Raw genomic sequence first — 6,850 nt, forward strand, 5'->3', positions numbered from 1 at the left:
TGCAGTTAATCCCATGGCGATGGCAAGTGTCCCAAATACCTTCGGCGTTTGTATTTGCTGGTTATTCTTTTTTTGTCTCGGCTAAAATAACAAAAATTCCACTCCGCTTGGACTTTCCTAAAGTAGAACATTGACAAAACAAATCAGAACTATATTTGCCTTTTCTCCGTGAGCCTTGCTCCTGCACGCGCACTAATGCCCATCGTGCGCGTCGTGTGTGATGCGTACGAGCGTGTTTCAGTATGCAGAGGAACTTTCATTTCCCAAGCGTACGCGAGTGCCATTTAGGCTGAAAAAAATCCACGGTGATTGGGGCGTGGACCCCCTCGAGACCTTGATGGAAATTTCTGGTCTAGTCCTGATTTGGCTTTGCTTCCGTTTTAACAACTGGAACCCAATATGCCTCTCAGCAGTGACTTCACATCAACAACCGTCGAACCAAGTCTTGTACGGTGTCCCGCAGGGGGCTCTGACCTTGGACCCCTGCTTTTTAATATTTATTTCATTGCTACGCAGACGATGCACAGATTTATCTCCATCTCTGCCCCCAATCCACTACAGCTCACTCACAACTCATCACTTCAATGTCATGAATAAAGTCACTGCTGAATCAGAACTACCCACAACGCAACAAATCCAAGGCCAATATTTTATTAATCGGATCTCCCAAAAACAGCTGCTTTCCTATGAGTAATTTAAGCTGGAAATTAATCATGTAGCCATTTGGATGAATTGCGTCGTATAAATGTTAATTATTATTGTAAATGGAATATTTTAAACCAGATTTTCCTCCATATACGTATGACGTGATTAGATTTCGTTTATTGAAGTATGAAGCTGCAGATGGTGACGACATTTATGGATCTTGGCACATGATTACAAATGGGTGAGACGGCTGCAATCGGTGGCGCTTGAGCGTATTTGTGATGACAACGGAATTGGTCGGCCAGTTTGAAGCTTCGCTTTGACGCAGCATCGTCGCTCGTGTTGAGAGGTCGGTTACGGATAAAGGGCGATCAGGAATAGAGCACACATTTGTGGATCGTGGGGTACGAGTGTGGGATCGGTCCATTCAATAATCTGTGACAGGTTAAATTTCCAAAGAGTGGGTGCTAATCGGTTGCCAAAAATGTCAAAATACCATCGCGCAAATCGGATTCACGTTTGTCAGTAACTGATCGGAGAGGTCCCGATGCGAAGAACGATGATGCCCGTATTTTTCACCCGCGGCGATGGAATTACTGGGAAAGCGCGAGCGTAACGGCTCTGACCTCTTGGCGCCCTTTAGACTTTTGTCAGTTCAGACCTCTGGAAGAGAGGAGGCCCCCTTTTGTGGAAGGCGGTGGTTGTAGAGTGACGAGACCTACCACCAACCACATGTCCCTGAAATCAGGCTCTAGTCCGGTTAGTACTTGGATGGGAGACTGCCTGGGAATACCAGACTAAGGGTTCTGTGGTGGCAAGATGTTAAATACCTCGCCTGGTATACAGAAGGTTGTAGGTTCGATCCCATCCCCGACGCCTGCTGTATATTTGGAGTTTGCATGTTTCTCTCCCTGTGGTCGTGTGGATTTTTCTCCGGGTCCTCCGGTTTTTCCCTCCAAATTTAGAATCAACGTCACGCATTCAGAGTATTTGGCTCCAATACGTTTCTGCGTGATAATCCACTTCGTTGAGCCATCATTTGAGGCCGGGTGGCTTCTGACAAAGAGCGGCATAGTAGCTCAATGGGCCTTACGTGGTAGGCTGCGTAAGCAGCGCTGCAGTCGTGGGCTAGGAACCAACCGGAGATAGAGGGGGGGGGCAGCAGTCCGAGTGCTTGCGGCTCTGGCACCACGAGTCGAGCAGACTGGTTTTGCGGAGAAAGTCTGTCATACCGAATCTTCTCTGTTAAAATATCTTTTTTTGTTCCACGCTTACTGAAACACGCTTGTTTATTATTACGATTATAAAAAAAGGCCTTCCACACGTGTAAATAGCGTACATGTTCCGCATCGGTTAAGTGCATTTTGCGTGAAGCCCTCTGTGCGTGTGTTACATTGAATTTATTATCCATCGCCCTGTAATCTGCGGTTCCTGTTTTACCGATGAGGGGGAGGGGCGGCCTAGCTGGTGGAATTGCCGCAGGGTTGCTGTGGCCTAGGTTCGACTATTGTCCGCTGCTATGTAAACGCAGAGACAAATTTCCAGGCGCGCATTTCTTACGGTGGAGAAGTGCTTAAGTTGTGTCGTGAATTGGGCAGAAATTGCCTTTTTAGAAAACTTCTTTAAGCCAAAACTCTCCGTTTGTAGTCTCACTTTGTCCAATGCTCATTGGGGGGGGGGGGGGAGGTGCAAGTTCTGTTTCTGCTCTCGACTCGCATTAACAATACAATCGTCAAAGTACCTCTTCTTACAGCAACTAGCACGGTTGGCTACGTACGGTGCGAAAGAAGTTCAACACAAGTAGAATGGACGCCGGTATCTCAGGAGCTGTACCGCCTGCACACGTGCGTAGAGTGCAAACACTTCTGTCTTTTCAACTCGGCCATTGTCTCTGGCTTTGTCTCCAGCCAACCTTTTAGTTCGTCTGAAAGTGAATGCGCATATCATCCTTCGTTTATTATTGAAATGCTGAATCATGTGAAATGGCTTGGTGGTGACGAAACACCCTGGCTAAGGGTAGACTTTGCATTTCTTGAAAATGTGAATCCCAAGCGCTACGAAGCCACACAAACTCGGCACGTGAAGATGCATTATTGAAAAGTAATAGCGAATCCTCTCGTCGCTTACCGGATGAATCGCTACACACCGATACATTCACAGTTTATAGGAAACATTTAATAAAAACGATAGAAACCTCCATCGTGCTTTGTTGATTTTTTTTTTAAACTAACTTTGTCCCGAAATCAAACTTTGTAAATTGATCCTTAACATTCAAAAGAGGCCAATTCACGTGTTAATTGTAACAACCACTGAACCGGATGGAAACAGTTGTGAAAAGCTAACGCGTCCGTAATTGGGCCATGCATCGTGCACCCATGCCGCACGGACCGGCCGTGACAGACAGCGCGACCTTAGCAACGTTCTGCGCGCTCCGCTCGTTTCCTCCGCACGGGATCCCTTGTGTACGCGAGGCGCAGACCGTCCCAAGTGCGCTCGCCTCTGCGCTACATGCAGCGGCCGTGTCACGTCCACGTAAACCTCGGTCACAATGCAAAAGGCATTTCACCTCGGAGGAGAAGAGCGGTGTTCTGGTGACTATCATTGACTCAAGGGATTCCCCAGTTCACTTCTTCTTGCACCCCCCCCCGTCTTCGTTCCGTGTCTTGTCGTCAAAGTTTGACCTGCGTTCGCAACCTCCTCGCCAGTTCACATATCGCGCACGATCCTGTTGGTAGTGTCGTGCACAGAACTGTTTGGTGAACAACACTTGTGGATGCCGCATGATCAAAAATGAATCTTACGTTCAGACAGTGTTGCCGAATCGGAGCTTTTTTAATAGATCTTTTTGTGAATACGGTAGATCTTTTTGTGAATACGGTAATGTTTGGATGGCGGTGTTATAAGGGTTATTTTGGTAGACGTCATTTAATTTCGTACAATTCCCCTCCAGTTTTTCTGTCCTGATTTTTTTTCATGCCGCATTAGCGTAATACCGCATCCTCCGAAAAACGACCACTTGTTAGATGTGGCCCTTGATTTTATCGCGCACTTTGTGAATGCGACCGGCCAGTTTCTCAATATAGCTATATTAAACCTCATTATTCACACAAATGGTGACGTTTTGACAATCCAGACGTTTCTTGTATTTTTTTAATAATAAAGCTTTCACCTAAAGGACCGCAAAAGGGTTCCTCCTTATCAAGGTTTTGGCAACACTGCATTTCTGAGTAACAAAGAATACAGGGAGAGGGAGGGAGAAAAAAACGGAACTGCTTTGTAACGCCGTCATGAAGTGGAGCTCTGAAGACGACCTCGACGCATCGTGGGCTGCGAAGCAGCCTTAACGTGTGTGCCCTCCCCGCCATCGGCCGCGGGCCGTTTGGTTCGTTGTGTTCCCGAAACTTGTCGAGAGTAACGTGGGGACGCCACCATCGCCAGCGGCTCCTTAACCGGTGGAAGAGCAGCGTCCAAATTATACAACGGCAACAAAAAGTGGGAGCTGGGGGTGGGGGGGTGTTTAGTACACGGGATAGGGAGAATGCGTAGAACAAGTGTTTTGAAAAGTAGACTATTATATATAATAATAACGACTTGTTTTAGTTTTTTCTTCCCAAGCATTTGACATTGTCGCCATTTCGCAGTCTTCAAGTGCCGTTGTCACTCGAGGGACGAGGCTGGCGGGCGGGGGGAGGAGGAGGAGGGCTGCGTTGTGCGTGGGTTGGGGTGCTGTGTTGTGTGTGGGTTGGGGTGCGTGGGTTGTGCGTGGGTTGGGGGGTATGGGTTTGGGTGCTGCGTTGTGTGTGGGTTGGGGTGCTGCGTTGTGTTGTGCGTGGGTTGGGAAGCTGCGTTGTGCGTGGGTTGGGGGGTATGGGTTTGGGTGCTGCGTTGTGTGTGGGTTGGGGTGCTGCGTTGTATTGTGCGTGGGTTGGGAAGCTGCGTTGTGCGTGGGTTGGGGTGCGTGCGTTGTGTGTGGGTTGGGGTGCGTGCGTTGTGCGTGGGTTGTGTGTGGGTTGTGCGTGGGTTGGGGGGTATGGGTTTGGGTGCTGCGTTGTGTGTGGGTTGGGGTGCTGCGTTGCGTTGTGTGTGGGTTGGGGTGCGTGGGTTGTGCGTGGGTTGGGGGGTATGGGTTTGGGTGCTGCGTTGTGTGTGGGTTGGGGTGCTGCGTTGTATTGTGCGTGGGTTGGGAAGCTGCGTTGTGCGTGGGTTGGGGTGCGTGCGTTGTGTGTGGGTTGGGGTGCGTGCGTTGTGCGTGGGTTGTGTGTGGGTTGTGCGTGGGTTGGGGGGTATGGGTTTGGGTGCTGCGTTGTGTGTGGGTTGGGGTGCTGCGTTGCGTTGTGCGTGGGTTGGGGTGCGTGGGTTGTGCGTGGGTTGGGGGGTATGGGTTTGGGTGCTGCGTTGTGTGTGGGTTGGGGTGCTGCGTTGTGTTGTGCGTGGGTTGGGAAGCTGCGTTGTGCGTGGGTTGGGGTGCGTGCGTTGTGCGTGGGTTGGGGTGTGTGCGTTGTGTGTGGGTTGGGGTGCGTGGGTTGGGGTGCTGCGTGGTGCGTGGGTTGGGGTGTGTGAGTTGGGATGCTGTGTTGTGCGTGGGTTGGGGTGCTGCGTTGGCGAGACGATGGAGCGATGTCGTGGTGGTGGTGGTGGTGGCAGTGGTGTCAGACTTTTGTCCTCACAGGGGGCTAAGAAGAACAAACTCCCCCCCCCCCGTACCTTCCATTTTTCATTTTTTTGCTATACTTTAAACAAAAAAACATTTTAAAATAACACAAATACAAGATAAGTGTTAGCTCTTTATTTGCCAAACTGCGCCAACTTGTGCACGTGAGAGCGGATGGGGGGTGTTGTTGTGTTGGGTGGGTTCACGTGTACACAGGGTTCATGTGTACACAGGGTTCGCGTGCGGCGCCGGCGTGTGATGAGCTGTGCCCCCCCCCTCGTCCGTGCAGGAGAGATGAGGGCGGAGGGGAGCTCGGCATGACCCCCCCCCACCTTCCCCTTGCTACTTCTGTGGCGTCACTCATCACGTGACTGGGTACATGGTCATGTGCTGCCCCCCCCCCCCATACAGGGATTATTTTTATTATTATTACTATGACCTAACATCACTGTATGAAATGCAACTCTGTAGGCCGTGTTTGTAATATAACTGATTTTGGGAACAAAATGCGGCAGGTGTCCCTGTGTCATTCTTTTTAAGTTCTGGATGAGTGTGGCCAGGATTCTCTGTTGTGGTGGAACAAGGCTTTAACAAGATTGCAGCGAATCGTTTCTGCAGGCACATCCTCCTATTTCCCCCCCCCCCACAATCTCATTAAGTCCCAATGTACCCATTGATGCAATGTGACATTTTCCCATATGTAATGTAAACATTACATGTAATGTTTACATTACATTACTCACATTCGTAAATGTTGCGTGGGTTTACTCTCCAACGCACCGGTTTGCTGAACTAGCAACTAAGTGGCACATTTTGTTCGTGGCAAACCTTACCAATTGGCCGTGTCAAGTGGTGGTGGTGGGTTAACGACACATTTACATAGTCACGCGATCTGACCCAAGAAAAACAAATATTTGTTGTGAATCTTGTCGAGGATTGCCCTCTGGATGGAGGACTGTCAGCACGGAGAACTTCAGGTGAAGATGCTGTGGTCTTGCCGAACAAATCGCCAATACGCTAAAGAAGGCCCTCTCACCCCCACCCTTCCATGTGCTCGCAAGGCCTCTGCCCCCCACGTGGTGAGCCCACTTACAGGCTGCAGACACTGGGGGGTGAATCGCCCGGTCCTGGACCCCTGATCGCCCATCTCCCTACCGCCTCATTCCACATTCGCAAGGAGTGCGGCGGCGGGTCAACGTGGGTACTACCAAGGGGTAATAACACATCCCATGGGTTTCTACCTTCTGTGTGGTGTCAGGTTGACGCTGGTTTGTACCGACGTAATATTTTATTCCTTGTTTTTGTGGTTGTCCCCCCCCACACCTACGGTTAGCTACGCACGGTGAAAAAGAAGTTCCAACGTACGTACGTGAACATACATTCCAGGCGCTTGGGGTTTGGGTTTTTGTGTTAATCGGTTCAACTTGCGCAACGCGCCACGCAGCGTTCGCTCGCTCTTCGACGAGAGCGCGCGAAGGTGAATCTCTCGTCGCCCCCGTGGAGCTGGAGGAAACGCACGATAACAACTTTGAGAATGCACCACAAAATAACACC

The sequence above is a fragment of the Lampetra planeri genome, chromosome 27 (genome assembly GCF_965212315.1).
Source record: "Lampetra planeri chromosome 27, kcLamPlan1.2.h2, whole genome shotgun sequence".
NCBI lineage: Eukaryota > Metazoa > Chordata > Hyperoartia > Petromyzontiformes > Petromyzontidae > Lampetra > Lampetra planeri.